Source organism: Ooceraea biroi, chromosome 7, assembly GCF_003672135.1.
Source record: "Ooceraea biroi isolate clonal line C1 chromosome 7, Obir_v5.4, whole genome shotgun sequence".
In the NCBI taxonomy this organism is placed as follows: Eukaryota; Metazoa; Arthropoda; class Insecta; order Hymenoptera; family Formicidae; genus Ooceraea; species Ooceraea biroi.
The window spans coordinates 13,653,709-13,673,435 of record NC_039512.1 but is presented as its reverse complement, the minus strand read 5'-3'; the positions used below and the strand labels follow the sequence as shown (position 1 = coordinate 13,673,435).

General features: G+C 35.3%; 1 long non-coding RNA gene across 1 annotated transcript; it reads right to left on the bottom strand.

Moving 5' to 3' along the window:
* Positions 1-601: 601 nt before the first annotated feature.
* On the bottom strand, positions 602-17,483 carry LOC105281979. The gene is made up of 2 exons (XR_894405.3): positions 15,288-17,483; positions 602-2,189 (listed from the first exon to the last, which is right to left on the bottom strand). It is a non-coding gene; the product is annotated as an uncharacterized LOC105281979 (long non-coding RNA).
* Between the last annotated feature and the right edge of the window lie 2,244 nt (positions 17,484-19,727).

The window sequence follows — 19,727 nt, the reverse complement described above, 5'->3', positions numbered from 1 at the left end:
CCCATCATCAAGTTACAAAGGTGCAAGCTTTTATACAATTCTGTTAAAAGAAGGATCAATTCTTTCGTGTGATCACCTATATATATTTTATTTCGTTATATTAACTACTTGTATATTAAATATACAAGAAGCATCTCATCTTTAAACAACTCGGGTGCCATATTATGCAAACGTCTACTTTTATATTTTAATACTGGAAGATCTGAATGTTTTCTATTACCTTCAATACAAGAAAAGTCAATTTGAAATGTTTTAGGTGCTTAATGTAATTTATATCTAAAAAATACTGTGCTTATCCGGATAAAAAAAAGTGCAAATAAAAGACGTGTATTATAAGAGAAAACAGATGACAGATATATTCTTCACGATTTAGGATAAAGATTTATAGATATCGAATTAAGAAATGTATTCGCGGCATGTGTATGGTGTTGGATGACTCGCGACGCATTACTTTGATGTAATTCCGACAAGAATAAGATTCGAGTAGTATGAATTTGGTGGCGACAGAAGGGTGGCTATCGAAGAGTCAGTCTGTTTTTTGGATGTCTAAAGGATACTTTTGCGCTGTCTGGGTTATATAGCAATATAAATTCTTTCTTTTGTGTATTTTGTATTTATGTAAAAATTAAAAAAAATGTATCACAAATTATGTGGATGTTCGAATTGTACATGGGCTGTTTCGTCAGTTTAATTGTTACATAAAAATTTATGGTAACATGTGATGTAACATGAAGCAACTTCAAACGTTGGTCACCGTTGGTACGAGTCGATCTCGTGTGCACTGGGAGAATTATCGATACCTCTAATTTCGAATATAAAATGTAATTCGAAAATAAGATATATTAAAAATATATTTATTACAATTTAGCATATGCTTTTTCGGCGCAATCATGTTAATGCTTCAGATTTTTATTAATTCTTTCATTGTGTCGTCGATTATAATTTGAAAAGCTCGCGATAAAAGTAACGTATCTTCTTGCTTTTTGAAAAAACAATTTAGCATAAATATCTGCATATAAAACGTACTGATTTCTCCATATAGACACTTGAATAGAATTACAATGTTTAGAGAAAATCTATTTCCTTGTAATATAATGGGGTATTGTAGAAAGTAGTCTATTCGCTGGCAGTTAGCAGACGTCGTAATGCTCCTCGGCTATCGATCGACTGCTCCTTTTCAAGAGGAGTCTGACAGCCGTACACGTTGTGCTCTCATTCGGTACGTTAATAACGATGTGCACGCGTGGAATTCGATAGATTGCGAGCGATGGCACTGAAATTCGACATACAATTGATAGTCCGTTTGCAAAGTGGATTAGGCGGCTCGGATAAATTTTCAATTGGATTGCTAAGCTTTTGCAACGACCAATGTTGTACACACACATGTGCTCGCGCGTGCGCGCGCGTGTGTGTAAACTTTTGTTGGCAATATATTTCATAATAAATCGAGATATCGCAATCTGTATAAACGTGTTTAATTTACACGTCTAATTTCATTCTAATTCCATATATCTAGTAGTAAGTAATGAGAAACAGCAACTGGAACACGTAATCCTAATTAGTTTAGTTTAGTATTATATGCAGGATTAAATTTCCTGAATTGATTAAAGCATTATCCATAATATTTTATAATGGAGCATTAAACACAATTAATTACAAACATCTCCATATAATTATTGAAATCATTTTTATAAGGACCTTTTTATGTTTTCTTATTTTTATTATATTATAATATTTTCAATGATATCAGAACTTTACTTATTAGTGGAAAATATACAACAGCAGACTAAAATAAAATATCAAAGAAAAATTAAATTTTCTACGACAGAAATTAATTTTTCGTGTAATAATGGGGCAAGCTACATGTAAATGAAAAATAATCCTATAAAAGATAAGTGAATTCTAATTTCCCAATAACCGGCGTATTTCGTGCGCTTAGTTACGCTCGTTACGGAACTGCAACTTGTCTTTGTTACTCGTGGTAGGAATCAATGCTTGGACACACGTTAAGCCCTTGCAATCCACATCCGGTGCTCCAAGCGGTGAACGCGCGCGAAAACAGCACGAATTCTCCATTTTGGGAGATTTATGAGCACGCCGGCTTTAGTTTATACTGCTTCCTGGTGGCTTCTGACTGATTTGTGATTTCCTCGGAAAAGTTACGTCCACGCTCGTGCGGCACCCCGACACTGAAACATACAAATGCGTCACTTCCGCATCTTATGTAGCTCTTAAATCCTATCGAGACATATTCAAATTTTGTTGCCGCTTGAGAGCGTCGTCGAGAGCAACATGCGCATAACATCTGTAAGGTCTTGCGTTTCATGTCTCTCCGACAATATTTTTACGACGTGGCATCTATCGATTTTCTTATTTTTCGAGAATTCGGTTCAATCAAACAGTTTTAAAATTATATTATTATTGCAGAGATATTTAGGATACCATGCAAATGCACATTATATCTCTACAGAGTTTAAAGATATAAGACTTGTTATGTTTCATCTTCAATCTCAGCAGGATTGGGTAACTTTATTTTTTTTTAACTAAGTTAAGTTTAAAGTTAATGACTCAAAAATTAACTAAGTTAACTTTAAAAGTTACTTAAACAAAAATTAACTTATTTAAAGTTAAGTTAAAAAATTAAATTAACTTATTAAAGTTAAAAGTTAATTATGCAAAACTATTATATTTCTTTACGTAATTAATATTTCAATTATAAATTTTTAATTTAGATGATGACTGACCTCATAAAATAGGCTTCGCGAAAAATAATAAAATACACAAAATGTTCAATTCGGCGACCAGTCTGGCAACTTTATTAATTTATACACACAACGGTTCGGCCACGATTCCGACCTTTATCAAGTGTTGTTGAATTTTACGCGATAGTCATTTTCTACAAACACAAAAACAAACCAATCGCATAAAATTCAACAACACTTGATAAGGGTCGGAATCGCGGCCGAAACGTTGTGTGTATAAATTAATAAAGTTGTCAGACTGGTCGCCGAATTGAACATTTTGTGTATTTCAATTATCCTGGCGGTTTAATTTGGATTCGATAAAAATAATAAACATATACGATAAACATAGAAGATGATTATTGTCTATTATAAACTAAAGATTGAGATTCGTAAGCGCTCTATTCAGTGTTGCTAGTTTTAAGACGCGGCTCACAGCTCCGCCGCTCGGCTCTTATTAATAGCGCTGCCAACAATTTTTACGATTTTTAATATCGATGAATGATTTTTAACTTGTATAAAAAAAAGTTAATATGTTAACGTTAATGCCTTAAAAATTAACTAGTTAAAGTTAAAAGTTAATATGTTTAAAATTAACTAAGTTAAGTTAAAAGTTAATAACTTTTTCTTTTTAACTTAACTTTTAACTGTTTAACTAGTTACTACCCAACCCTGAATCTCAGAATATATAATTATAATAAAAATTAATCGAGTCTTATTCTTCATCTTTAAGTAGTTTTATATCGCATTTGAGGGAAATAAAAATTATCTGAGAAAAATAAGCGTGCCCAAATATAGTCAATAGGTAAACTGTGATGGAAAGCGTGCTTACTTGATAATATTTTAATATTTTAATTTATTATATAATATATTAATATTTTACTATTTTAATATTGTAATTATTTTAAAGATATTAAAACGAAGATAAACATGTTGAAATCACACATTAATACATATATACAGAAATAAATATATAGATTGCGTGACTCTTATATTTTCGTAAGAATATACAGTAACCTTGTAACGATTATAACTCAATTATGCTTTGCAACTAATCTGCAGATTATCTTTGAATGCGAATTTTATCTCGTCTATTCTCGTACACATACATATACATGTATACATGCCGTGAGGTCATAATAATGTATCGATTTACGGATTTACAGCAAAAGCGTACATATCCATCTATTAACGTTTCCAGAATGCTCAACGTTTCCAGACAACGCTCCGATTATAACAAGTTCTATATCGGTTTCCTACGTACGTTGTTACTAAACCTATCATTAACGTATCCGAATTATCCAAACGTAATTTTCATATCGCAATGAGCACACAATACATATTGTTTATACACTTATGTCGTCTTTATATGTTGCATCATTTCACGTAATCGTTTAAAATTCTTGTTACGACGCTCGCATACAGTTTCAGAAATTGATTGCCAACGTATTTTTACTCGATCTCTATATTCCTTGATTATCCTTTATTTCACGAGCGGGTCAATTGCGGATAAAGATTGAATCTCCGAGCCAGAATCGCCGACTATAACCGGTAAAGCCGGTAAAGCCCATCAATAACGTGAAAATAACGCGATCGTGCACTCGGTTTGATCACTAATTCCGATTTCCTCTGTTAAATAAATGAAGATGTAAGATGCAATTTATCTACTTATATTTTTTTTAAAGAAGCTAATATTACAAAGAATACATTTTTAATTCTCAAGAGTATTTAAGTAAAACTGTAAATATAATTTCTTGCAAATAAATTTTATTATATAAAAGTTTTTTATTGTGATTTTAAAGTTACAATATTTAGAGTACACGTAACGCAACAAATATGCACAAAATATTTATTATTACGTCTATATTAATCGGTAATGCAATCTACAGCTAAGCAGAATTCACAAGCAGAGCTGCGGGTTCAGCTGAATCGACGAAAATTCTCGAGAATAAATGAACGAGTATCAGGAGAACACGTTGCTACGTACTTACGTAGAGCGACTTGCATAGTGCGACCGTTTTCTTCCATTTTACTTAATTTGTTTACTGCTAACAAATATAAATATAATAATAATCTTTTATACTTTTTTAAATTTTATATTTCATCGTTTTTTTAAACCTCAGTAAATTAATATTAAACTATAATACTAGAATCGAAGTTATAGCATATCTTTTTAGAAAAATATTCTTATATACAAAAGCTTGAAAAACAATATCAAAATTTTATTTTATTATCTAAATTTTTTTTTCTTTCATTTAAAGCTTATGTTGTTGACTGTATTATACTCTAGCTGTACTATAATGTGTATAGTATAAAACTTATATAAATTATAAATTCATTAAAGATATTAATTGAAAATGGTTGTGTGGTACATAAAATAAATACGTAAAATAAATGCGGTCCTTTCTAATAAACGAAACATATGAAAATGTAGATTGCGTCATTAACTCAATAAGTAATTGGTCAGTAATGCATATAATTAACTAAATGTTTAAACGGGAAATTAATTGTATCGCAATTATTATCGTCTCCCACACAAATAATACAGTAAAATTCTTCAATTACGCATGCAATACACATTTATATTATCTCTAGGGGAATAATGCGAAACTCGCGATATCCCATCAGAGTATATGGAATATTGTTGGCCGAAGCATAACGAATTTCCATTATTACTAGGCTGGTATCACCCACGCAAAGAGACCGGGTCGCGAAATGATTCACGATGAAGTTCGCACGGCGTGCGAAATCGAATTGCGAAAGTTCGTCGGAAGTGGTAACCCACGCTTCGGATACCATCGCCTTTACGGAAGAGAAAAAGAACAAGTTTCTAAATTTTTATCGAATTTTTACATTCTCCGTTGATTATTATTTGATTCGATTTTTAGAGACACGAGCTCCGCGGGGAGCGTCAAGAAATTCGTTCCTCCAGAGAATTTTTAACGGAATTATTCCTAGCAGCCGGGAAGACGGTCCAATTTTATCCTTTATGGTAGTGGCGCTCTTATAGTCCGCGATTTCACAATAGCAAAAATTGAATTTCGCACTATTGACGAATAAAAGAACGTCAAAGAGATTTGTATAATGTACTAGAAAATGTTATGATTTATAGACTAATAGAAAAATAGAGTTTTCCAACAAAGATTATAGCATTTTATTTTTAACGTTTGTACACACTTATATACATTGTCGTAATGTCGTAATTAATATATTTTAGTAAAATTTTTCGTATATATCAGGAATATATAACATATTTTTAAAATAATAAATTTAAAAATTTCTGGAGTACTTGATTAGTTTTGAAAAGTTGCGCGCAATTCTTATGTTACTTCGCTAATCACGCGAAGCAACGATAGAATTCGTTAAAAAGGGGAAATTTATATAGATTTCTCTTTGAGACTCATCGTATCAGTGTGCACTTAAAAAGCAAATTGCGTGGAAGCAACGTCGACATGGGAGAAATGGCTTCTTCGACACTGCAGCGGTGATATCGGAATAGCGACGCTATGGAGAACGTAAATGGCAGCATGGCGTATCGAGCGTAAAGTGGATTCGCGTATTTCGAAAGACGGGACGGGAAGAATGAGAAACGAGGCTTTTCAGCCTCGTGTGGCAGCATGGCAGGATACTCTCGGTGGAGAGACGCTGTTCTAACGGCGGATCTCATGACGCGGGACGATATTTTTTATTTATGAGGACCGTTAACGTACCGAAGCCTCGAAGCTAAAGCCCTTAGCCAATATCTATGATAATGCGTGATATCGTGTGACATGGGTTTCGACGAGGAAACGATGACGAAACGCTCCCGTGTCACGAAATTGCACGTGCACACCTAACGAACGGAATCATGAAGGAAACGCTATCGACTTAACAAATCGCGCGATCGAGATTTATATTTTATGACAACTCTTCGATGAACGTAAACTCGATCATAATTGCTAGCTCCATCAGAAGAGATGCTCTATTTCCTCGCGAAGTTTAATCAGAATATTCTGATTAATTTTTGTGTAATAAAAGAAAAAGATTATTATCTTCCGAGGTGTGCAATTATGAAAAACTTCATTAATTGAAATTATTGGAAATAGAATTAAAAAACGACTTATTATTAGATATATGATAATTACGCCAAGTATAATTATATTAATTGTATTAATAAGAATTATTTAATCATTATTGACACATGTTGGTTCTCAGAAATATATAAACCGCACGAATATAAGCTTATTTTTGAATAATATGGCTCCATCCTAGCATAAAATCTAAGTGAGACCCTTGAGGCACGTACACATCAACTACGCATGCTTCAGTTTATCGTTGGTAACCATCAAACTGTAATCTTACTCCGGCAATATGATATCGCGCTTAATATAGTGAGATATCGAATACATATTCCATTAAAAGATCAAGAATGTAGCAATGTGTCACACTAAAGTTTTATACAACTGTTGTCTTTATCATGATAACGATAAAATGTTAAAAGAAAAAAAAAGAGATAGAAAGAGAGAATTTTAAAGAGTATGTAAAAAATATGAATTTTATTTAAATAAAATAAAGAAAATAAGAGGAAAATTTTAATATATAAATATATAGAAATTGTCCATCTTAACTGATGTAATTATATAAATAACGTAATATTAGAGTTTTCATCTTAACCCTAGCTTCCCACATTTTCAATTTTCACGGGCTTTCCACACTGGGGTATAGGCTACCTCACGTCGAATATTTAGTTAAAAATATAAGAAAAAATCAACTGATTTTAAGTCACTTTTTTTTCCATCGATACGCTACACATCAAGAAATATGCCTATGCATAGGAAAATTTGAAAAAGAAAGTAATTTGTAAAATATTCGCTTGTGAAAAAAGGTTACATTCAAAAATCGTGAATTACTTTATTTTACTTGGGGTTTCAGGCACCCCTGTGTGGGAAGCTAGGGTTAAAGATAGACCCATACAGCACGCAAAGATTGCATATATATTGCAGGAATCTTCCACCGCAACGTAGCAACATTGCAAATTCACTGCGAAATGTTTCTGCAGCATTGCTATGGGATTGCAGGAATGTGAAAATGTCCGCTTTTCGGAACGTTGCAACGAAACGTCATAATAATATTGCAATGTAATGAATTTGCAATAATTATAATTATTCATTATTATATACTTTAAATATTTTTATTTATATAACTTCAATATTTTTATTTATTAACATAAATAGACAATTATATGTAATATAACAATAGTAATAAAAAATGAAATAAACATTTTCTCTATTTTTGTTATAAAAAAAGTAACTGTTCTTTATAAAAAAAAAACTTAAAAATCCTCTTCTTGAGATATTATTTTTCCTTTAGTTATGTTAAAATATTTTTCCTTTAATTAAATAATTGAATCTTCTTCGTTTTTGTTTGTATGTTGCCTGTAAAAATAAAATAGGAATTAAAATTCATATATTAGCATAAAATTACATAAAAATATACATACTGCAAGTATGTATAGAATTATATGTAAAATGACATACTTTGATCTCTCAATCCTAACCGGAGCTTGAGCAAGCCACTTGGAAATGCATTCAGCAATTTCTGCATCAGTGGCATGATTGTGTATTTCACGAACAGCTTCTATAACAGAAAAAGTTATTAAAAATATTACAATTCTATTAATATGCAGTTTTCTAATGAATTTCCATAATTTTGAGGTTATAGTGATATAAACCGTGAGATAGGCAAATAGAGTGATTCTCTATTATAATTAATAGATACAAGATTTTAACAGCACACAAGTGCTATAATTAGACATAATATTATAAAAAGTACTTACCTTTTTCTTTTACGTAACTACTTTCTTTTAGAATGATGCTCGCGTCGTACAACCACCATGTTCTTTAGATAGTCGAAAGAGACAAACACCGCATGCGCATATTACCGAGCTCAGATTCTGGTCATCACACATTATTGGTCGAATAGATTTGGACGAATCTCGTTAGGATAGGAAGACTCCAATGTTTTAATAAAATGAATTATTAATATTATTAATTAATTACAAATTTTGATTTTGCAATGTTTCCGAAATACTAATGTCATGTTGCTACAAGTGTGCTGGTATTTTGCGGATATATATCTCTGCAATGTCTTTGTACTGTTGCATTGCAATTTGCAACGTTGTAACGTTGCTGCAATGTTGGTGCAAGCTTCTGTGCTGTATGGGGATTGAATTAAAACTTAAAATTCCAAGAAATTCCAAGAAATAGAATAAAGTACACAACATACTTTATGTATATATTACCATTATAGTTAATATTTTAAGATCTTATTTATTTATCTTAGTTATTAATGAACATTAATTTTTTATCATTTTGTCATCAACATTGGTCTCACTTTTCTATATTTTTCTGTATATAAGAACATGCATGAATATATGTTGCTTACGTCAAATCGATCTCGAATACACGCCCGAAAGTCTCTCGACTTTTCCTGCACAAGAACGAATACAAATAAAACACCGGGAGTCAAGCACGCAGCTACTGGCTCCTCCGCGTATAAAAGTTTTCGTGCTTGAGTTATTAACATCAAAGTTATTCTTAACTTGTCTTCGATATCAAGCCATTATCTTCGCGTCAACTCAATCGCAACATTAAAATTTAACATTCGTTCGAGAAACGCAAAAATAACTAGTTTTGATTTCCTGATACCTTCTGTCATGGAAAAATAGTGATAGTGAGGCAAAAGTATTAAGAAGTTAAATGACCTGGAGAGAAGGAACAAAAAATCTTTAAAAAATTTGACTTTTAATATTTTAAACTTTATTAATTGTCCATTAATTCTTGAATTTAGAAAATAATTGTATGAAAAACTGTATAGGCATATCTCTCTCTATCTCTCTCTTTCTCGTATTATTTTAGCATATTTTCTATATACAATATTTTATATCATAATATTTTATTTATTACCTATTATTTATTCTACAGCTCAGAAAAAGAAATTGCTGATGGAGAAGTAGCAACATATTATAAAATTGATAGACAACAAATATGTTTTTCTCTCGTTATTTATTATCGAGTGTGGAAACAACGCGTAATCTCGGAGATTAAAGAGGAAAAAAATGCGAAAAGTGAAAGGAAAGAGAAAAAACTGGATGAACAGGGAGGCTAGAAAAGAAGATAGGTATGAGTTTGCGCATAACTTTGCCAAGGCAAATGCAGGGAGGTCAAGGTGATCAGTGCAAGGTAGTGTTTGCAATGTAAACTCGCGCACGCCAGTTGAAACAACTGATGGACGTTGGCGGTTACATCGTATAAATGTTTTCGAAGCTATGGCTACATGCATGATATTGCTACAAGCTCCATTTAGAGACGCAATTATTCTCAACTTGTGTTTAGTTGCAGCAATTATTTGATTAGTTTTGTATAATCATCTTTATATTTTATTATGATATAAAATACCCAGTAAGCAAGAAATATTAAACTAACGGTTTGAAACGTTGATTTTATGTTCAAATTATAAATGTTTCCACATAATATTTTACAAATGTTTTTAAAATATTATTTAGTAATATAATATTTGTAGATATATAAAAATATTTTAGAAATATTAGTATAAATATTTTTTAATGTTGCTTTTCAGTAAACGAGAAACATCAAATAAACGTTTTAAAACATTGATTTTATAGATATTTTAATGTTTTTACATAATGCTTCATGAATGCTTCTAAAACGCTATTTATAAATATTCACCAAGCGACCGATAGATGGCCAGGCCAGGCATGACGTTCTCGCAAGAAACATTTGCGTTATCACCTTATAAATACCATCCAGAAAACCGATCCAGCACTCTTTTCTTCTTCTTTTCTTTTGAAATCATTATTGCTTGAAGTGATATCTCATTCCAAAAGAGTGAGATTCCACTACACGAAATTTAGAGAGTAATTCATAAAATATAAAAATCTAGTTTTTTACAAAAATATGACTTAACTCTGCCTATCTTTGAGGCACTGATATATAGAATTGATAAATATTTTTCTGATGGTTTCTGAAATGTTTTTTTCCCGAAAATTGTTGAAAAATATTGCTTATAATAGAAATAAAATATTAATAATAATGTTGCATAGATGTTAAAATCAATATTGTCTTAACGTTGATAAAATGATAACATATATTTCATAATATGTTTATATATCATTACTTTATAATATTATAAAAACGTTACTATATAATGTTAAGAAAATATAAGCACATTATTATTTGCAACGATATATTACTTCTTTTCTAACATTACTGAAATCTTTAGATGTGACTCAAAGTTTATTCACTATGATGTTGTATACAACATTAAGAGCTACATATTTGAAAATGTTACATGTTGTCAAATATCAATGTATCAACGTTGCATTAATGATTTTTTGCTTACTGGGTACTATTTTTAATTCTCAAAGAGAAACATAAGCATTACAAATCTAAAATAAAACAGTTTAACTAAAGATACACATATAGCAGGTTATATATTAATATAAAGCTATATTAAAAATTCTTACATTTAAAAATAAATTTATTAAAGTAATCAATAATTTTATACATTATTTCTAAGAAAATCTTTGGTAGAAGATAAAAATTTTAATTTCAAAAAACACCCATAGCATAACTCGATCAAAACTTCTCAAGTCACAAATAATTACTATTTCTCACAATTATTATAATAACATTTTCTGTAACTGGAGATTTCTAAAATAGTCGATTCAAATGTTCCCGTCGCGGGAAAAGCGTCGGCGTGGCGCGTGTTAATTTAATGATACTCCAACATGAAACGCGGTAGACGCTGTCGCGGGCGTAGGATTTCTTCATCACTCGGTGCGCTACCTTTCCGTTCTCTTAATTTCTCATCTCCCGAGCGGCAGATGCGGGAGAGTGAGGCGTCGCCGTCGACGTGTTCCCGCGGCTCGAGAGAGGCGGGATGACGCGACGCAGACAGTTAGCAAACGATGCTATTAGCACCTAACAGAGAGCGGGGAAGGCGCCTGCCTCCGTGTAATCACGTAGTTGCTTCAATTTCCGCGATAATCCGGCCGCGGATTATCGCGCAGGATCCGGGCGTACGATGGCTGCAGGATGCTCGCATCCGTAATGACGGCGTTGCATCGCGCGAGCAAGATGCAGGCGGCCCCGATATTCCTTTTTCCACTTGCGAGTCTTGCGACGCCGGCTATGGGAAATTGAATCACTCCTGGTACACCCTCGTGTGCGAGAGCACGCGCGTCTCCATTATCTCCGCGACATTTGCCGCGCCATCGAAATTGCCTGATTACCAGCGCAAGGCGGCTGCCGGCGGCTCTCGTCGCCGTGTTTTATTTATATGATGCGCCATCCCCGGGATCTCTCCTTCCCGTAATATCGTCAGTCGCGCGTAAAAAAATTCCGTTTACGTAATTCCGCTCGCTCAGGCCTGCAAAATGGATTTGGCGGGACATTGTTAGAAGAAGAGGAAAAAAATGTCGGTCGGGCTGCACGGAAAAATCTATCGTATTGTGCAACGTGCACAAAAATGTTTCCGTACGCGGCGAGTTTTTATATCCAAAAATCAAAAACTATTAGGGGAAAATGAATAGCTACCCCATGCGTTATTTTGGGGGCGTGCCGTCGAATTTACAGTTTACACAGCGATACTAAATGACGTTACAGGATAACGTTTGCGAATTAATATAATTATGAGACAATGGAAGCGAGATAGTTGAGCGGAGATAGTTGGAATATTATTAGACTGCAAAATTCTGTTTGAATATTCGCTGAAAATGCGCGTCGGCGGCGACATTACGCTCGTGTAAAATCAACGAGAGTAATTAATTCGTGTAGCAATAAAGTATAATAATTATACCCTTTCCGGATTCGCCTGCAAATGCGTTATTTCTGAAAATTCATTGCCTCATGCACACATTTCGCGCCTGGTTGATTAGAAATTAAAAAAATACAGCAAGGTCGAATTTTCAATGAAATTTTTGAAAGCCGCCCATGTACACTTCTCCGCATCTCACACATTTTTTATGCACATTACCATCGAATGCATTAAGATTATGACGCATGAATTATTTTATAATAACAGTTGTATATTATTTTCACATTTACGTGAAGATAAGCTCGCATTAATTTTGCCGTGTTGGGTAAAATTCTTTTTTTCAGCGTCGACCGGCCGTTTTATTACTTTTGTCGCAAAGAATGATGTAACGCACGATGACTGTAATCGCTGCTAAGAACGAAAACTTTCCAGGGATTTAACTCGATTTTCCTTGTTAATGCACAGCCTTGAAAGTTCGTCTATCGAGGTTTCCATTAAAATGATGAATTAAATCGTGCTTGCTCTTGACCGATGGAGTTGTGTGCCATTGGATTAATGGAAAAAGTTTCCCGCGCGCCGGGAAATTCTTTCTGCCATAAGTCGACCGGGTAGAAATGAAACGCGCGGGGAGGCGATCGCACTTCTCTCTAATTAACGAGATGTTGCGTGAATGAAATGTAATCGGATTACATCAACCGATCGTCGATTACTTCAAATGAGAAAGTGTGTTCGGAATCATCGTTCTACGGCAAGCATCGTTAATCCTTATGTGAGTGATGATAAAAAAATCTTAATTGATGTGATGAAGATACTCGGGCACCTTTAGACATTTTGTATGAAAATTGATTTTTCTGCATTTGTTTGCTTTTTTACATTTTTCTAATAGATTATTTATTAAACATCACTGCTACTCGCGTATATTATCGTACGTAGTGAGGTGTTCACACCCACAACTGTAACACCCACGACTGTGCTCGAGCGTGTTTCCGCCTTTGATGCAGGCTCTCAAAGCACCGCATATCCGAATACGAAACTGTCCTACGTGTTCCGTGTAAGTTCCGCGCACAAGGGATTAATTTGCGACCGTTGTTTGAAGGAGTCCATTGTAATTCCCGGCGCTAGAAAGTGCGACGCGTTATATACTGGGAACAATGATTAATGCTCCCTGTTAATCGAGCGGTGTTCCCGTGCTCGCAAGTTAAAATGCAGAAGAGATGGGAAATGTTTACTTAACACACTTCAAATATCCGTTCCATGAAGAGAACATTTATTTCCTTGTCTTATTTATCTTATTTATTGGAACGCCTTTAAAAAATCAACGAGTATCCTTATTTGCGTATCCTACCTTCAGCTATTTTATACCGGGGTTTTCATTTAACTTTAAATTGAGATGATAATTTTAATAAATAAACGAAAATACCCTTAAAGTTCCGTAAAGTAAACTTTTTCTAGATAAGTCCGTGCTTTACGGGTGTTTAATATTAACAAGTTGCACGCGTCTGATGATAAGCGCAAACTATATTTCGTAAGGTAAGTCGTATTTGCGTTTCTGTTTCAGATTCTCCGGTGTGAACTCATAATTTGAATAATACTCGTTCATTTCATATAATGCCTCAAAGACATTCTCGCATCATAAGAATTTAACGACGATGCCAGAATGCAAGGAACAATCAACAGCCAAAGCGCACGGATTCTTTTCAGCGAATTGCACCGAGAGATGAAAGGGGATTCTTAGACGTGGCCTGGCATTCCTCCCTGGCTGATGTAAATTGTTAAAAACACAATTTCTCCGACTTCACCCCAATTACCGGAAAAGTAGATATTTAACCACCGCAAAGCCGGCGAGAATTCTTTCCGCGATAAAATTTGCAAGAGGCAAAAGTAAAGCCGTTATCGTTTCCCGGCGCTTCAAGCTTTAGCTCGGTTTAAGGAAGTTGATATATTGAAAACGGCGAAGTGTGGAGGAGACGGGAAGTTGCTTATATACTTATAACGTACTTAAAATATCGCTGCTGAGACAAGAAGGTATTCCCAATATCTGCAAATATGTTATATACATCCACGCACTTTCGATACAATTTTAAGCTTTAAAAGATGTCATCAATGAAAATCGCGTTAATGTTGTGTGATGGGTGAAATTTCACTCCAGTATATATTTTTCATTTTAGAAATCAAAAGATCAAACAAATGTTTTATTATTATTATTGAATATTAAATGAAAAGTAGAAAGTTATTGTTTGCAGCGGTTACAAATAATATTGCGATGGTTACTACAAAATTCGCATGGGGTGATACATTTAATAAATTTAATAAAAATAACGTGTATTCCGTTCATATTACGACAGCAAATTGTGTCACAAAAATGCTCACAATGTTCGTCATAAACGCACGCGTAGCTTGAAATCATAATTTATTCAACGTGCTTATACTTTTATACTTTTAAGATACGTTAAGAGAAAAGTATTAAAAAGAATAATAAATAGAATAACAAATAAACTCAATAAAAGATTTATTTGCTACGCCAGAAAAATTAGATCAATAGAAATTCTTCATTATTCGACCATACTGGCAAATATATTTAAATAAAATATAATAAAATATAAGCCATACATCACCATTTCTTTACATGGCAGAGTAGCAGTAAGGATGCACACTATATCCGTTCCGGGCGGATAACAAGCATCATCTTCGGAGGTCTATTTCTATCACGGGTCGGTTTTCCAACCTTACCTGGACCTCTTCGCCACGGAACTTTCCGTAGACATCATCCCCCGCTTCACCTTCTCGCCACCCGCACCTCATCGTCGTGGCTGGAACTCTGTTCTGACACCCCAACGTATTATAACCGAAACGCGGTTCGTCGCCTGCGCACCGCGGGATATCCTCGTCGCACCCTTGGGACAGTCTCGCGACCGTGTACGAGGAGCGGAGGGGTTGGCAGGACAATGGAAGGGCAGGAACGCGAACGAGGCACGAGCCCGATCTGAACCTTCGCCAGGAAACTTTCTCTCCACGCGCGCGAAATCGATCAGGTAGTGACGTCCGCGTGACGTCTCGTCAGGATCTGCTACGAAGCCTTCCCTTCCGCGGTTTTCACATGGATAATGGAGATGTCACAAAGTTTAAGGAACACGTGCAGATTGTACGGAATCGTATTATTACCTCTATCCCACATCGCCTGGACTAGAGAGAGAATCTGACGAATTAGACTAGATTTAAATTAACCCTAGCTTCCCACACAGGGGTGCCTGAAACCCCCAGTAAAATGAAGTAATTCACGAATTTTGAATGTAACCTTTTTTCACAAGCGAATATTTACAAACTACTTTCTTTTTCAAATTTTCCTATGCGTAGGCATAGTCCTTGATGTGTGGCGTATCGATGGGAAAAAAAGTGATTTAAAATTGATTGATTTTTTCTTATATTTTTAACTAAATGTTTGACGTGAGGTAGCCTGTACACCAGTGTAGGAAGAAAATTGAAAGTGTGGAAAGCTAGGGTTAAAGTGCAGTTTGCCTTAGTAGGAATCAAAAGATACATTGATAATTTTTAAAATGTCCAGAAATAAACAGCCCCTTCGCAAATTAAGATTTAAGAATCCAAGCAGATCGCATCCTTTATTTTGTACACTTTAAAAGAATTTTCATTTAAGGTTTAATTGTTCAACTAGATTTTTATTAATCCAAATAGAAGTTTGGCTCATTCGCATGTCGATTTGCTGATATCGTTCTGACACGACATTTTTCAGTAACGTGGCGATTATTTTTCTTCTCTGGAATATGTAGTTTCGTATACGAGCATTTCGCAAAGCGGCAGATTTATCTCGACGGAATTACCGTTTGAAGAGGTATTTACGAGCTGTGTTTTAAGAGCATTACGCTTTCCCGTCTCGGATCATATAACGCTACGCGCGCGACATGTCGCAATTTATCACGAATGAAGTTAAGATTCAGTGATGCAACGCGATTCCCATTGTTCCGATTAAACATGTCCGCTACGGAGCCTCATTTGTTTATTCGTGTACATACGAGACTTGCAACCACCTCTGGCGATAATATTGCGTACAATTCAGCGAACCGACACAATGTTATCGAAATTTCGCGATATACACGTATTATATACTTCGATTTGCTCCTACTTTATGCATGCCGTGGCACTTTGTGCATTCACTGCAACTTGATTTACGTATCATTTCGTCCTCGATCCCCGGATTATACGATAACGCAGATTTATAACTTCTATTTATTTATTTAACAAACATCTGCGTACGGTTAGCCGCTTGAATTGCGCAACAGTCGCGAATACGTTCCTTCGATAAGTTGAACTTTATTTATGTGCAATATTAATGGAATTCAGGAAAACAAAGAGAGAGAAAAAAGAGGAAAGTGTGTGTGTAAAATTAACAATTGTATGATAAAATTATACGCTTATCTTATTATATTTATTATAAAAGTGGCAATTATCTGTCCAACTATATGCACACATATATGTTACACACATATGTTACACATTTAAGTTTATTAAAGAAAGCAGCAACCACCAAGAGCGAAAAATATAATTTTACAACGTTGTTCGATTCTTCTCGCGCACTCTTTGTCGTTCAACCTGCCGGCAAACGTTACGTTCATTCACTATACACCGATTCAGATCACTCGTGCAACGTGACAAGCAGCTTGCCCGAAGATTGTGAACGTGTGATGGGCAGGCAGTAGTCGTGGTCGACACACGCGCCGACGACGGACACCCGCGCCCCGGCGCAGTTTCTTAGTCCTGTCCTTCGTCCTGCATCGGCCGGCCGTGGGGCGAAGGCTTCTTGCCTCTAAATCCTCGAAGGGAGTAAGGGGTTGCGAGCTTGCGCCCTGAGCTGCTCGTCTAGGGGCTTTAGAGCGCGAGGGGTGCGAAAGAGGTGAGCGGCGCCAGGTGGGGTTGAGAGGTAAGCTTTTTCGGGGGAGGACGCGCTCGTTCGCTGTAGAACGCGGGTGCTGCGGGGGGTTGTCGCGGCATACTGATAAGAGGGGGTTGGGAGCAAGAGGGAGACGAGGGGGTGAGGCAGTGGTGGCAGTCCTTCGGTGGGAGAAACGGCAGACCCGGGCAGTGCAAGCCGGGCTGCCCGACGATACGGTCGTTCTGTTGGGTCGTCGTGGTGATTCATCCCCTTTTTTTCATCAACAAGGGAGCCCGTGTTCAAATCGCGCACTCGAGACGTCGGTTCCCACCCTCTCTCCCCCCTCCCTCCCTTGAAATCTTCCGGCGCGTGCAACCTGTCACCCCGCGTCGTGTCAGAGAAAAAAGTGAGCACGCTGCCCGTGCCGAGAGAGAATAATCGGAGAGAGAGAGAAAGAGAGAGAGAGAGAGAGAGAGAGAGAGACACGTGTATTCGTGTAAAATAACCAGAAGAAGCCCGAGGGGTCGAACGCTCCTACCTCTCTCTTGGAAGCTCGCGCTGCCGACAAGTAACAGGTTGGTGTCGTAGCAATGTCTTTAAAAGCGATCGATCACGATCAATCGGAGCGGAGGGACGTGTGTATTCCTAATATGTACTATGAAAAGGGTCTCTCACTGCGATCATCTCACTCTTGGCAAGCAATATTTCAGATTTGAATATATTAGGGATGTTAGGAATCAAGATTCTAATCAAGTATCAGCTAGAGTGGTGTAGGTTGCGATGAAGACACGCTCAAAAAATGGAAGCATATGTGACGTATTCATATTGCAGGTGCATCAAGTACTCTAGCTTAAATCGTCATTTAATCTCGATCGATTTTTTAATATACTGTAAACCGCGTAAAAAATTATAAAAATCATAATGCGTTTGGAGAGCAATGATTATACTTTGACAAATTGTGCATAATCTACGTGAAAGTGGCGAATGTACATAATGGTTTTTTTTCAGTATAGTTGGTGATCAGTATTCGAGTGTAAACTTCTCGTAGTTTATAAAAAAATATTGAGTAATATTAACATTAAATAATAATAATAGAGTTTAAGATTATACTGATTTAAATAAAAGTAAATAAAAAACAGATAAAGAACACTATAAAACATTCGAGGATGATTATACTAATGGAAAGTCACTTCATGTCGGGAAAAATCCTGGGAAAAATGAATAACTAACCCAATTAAGAGATGCTCTTATTTGTATGAATCATCTAAAATCTTAAAAAATATTTATAATTTTCTCAGTTATCTGTTTCATAAATGTGCGTGTTATAATTTTTTATATATATATATATATATATATATATATAAGGAAAAAAGAAAATAGAATATCAAGTATTACATTTTTAATTATGAACATATATCTCTTTTTACTAACAATGAAGCTAGAGAATCAAAAGAATTCTCAAGTTAAAAAAGTATGAACAGCTTTTTTTACAGCTCTGCAATAGACAATTTTTATCGTTCAAAAATGGATTTGGAAAAATGGACTCTACGATCGCGAACGACGTGCTTTTAATGGAGAAGCGACCTTGATGATAAATCGAGTAACCGGTTGACGGTGGCAGATCACGGTTGTTCCTTGCGTCGCGGTTGCCAATGTTCGCGATACGGTAACGATCGATTCGTTGCGAAATGTGGGCTGCTTGGTGAGATACCGATTAACAAGGCGATAGATGATGAACGGCGGATGATGCTCGGCGGTTTCCGCGGTTGATCTCGAGCCGCCAACTCGATATAAGTTGGCGAGTTCGGTGCCAAGTAACAGGTTGCCTCGTTTGTAGATTAGAGCGGAGATTTGTTACGCGTCACTTGCATCGTCTCCATTGAGAGAACGCGAGTACACGATTGTAATTAGATTACACGAGCGAAGCGAGGTTGAACTTGGAGCTTGGTCCATCGGCTAGACTCATGTCGCTCCACCTGCTCCGCTGCGTATTTTGCATCTTTCTCGGCGACGCGCGAGGAAATTCGTTTCATCTTCCTGTAAATTGGGAGTAAATCCAAATAAATTTGATCAAATCCGACTATCAAGATAGAAACTATGATACTTATCATTAACGTGTGAATGCACGAGTTTATTTATTTATTATCGTTAAATGTGTAAAAAAAGTTCACGTAAATAATGCGTTTTATTGCAACTAAAGTTATAGAGGATACCTCGAAAGCAGAGTTATTACTGAAACTAACTTTTATAGCAAATATTTTACATACATATTGGAAATGTTTTAT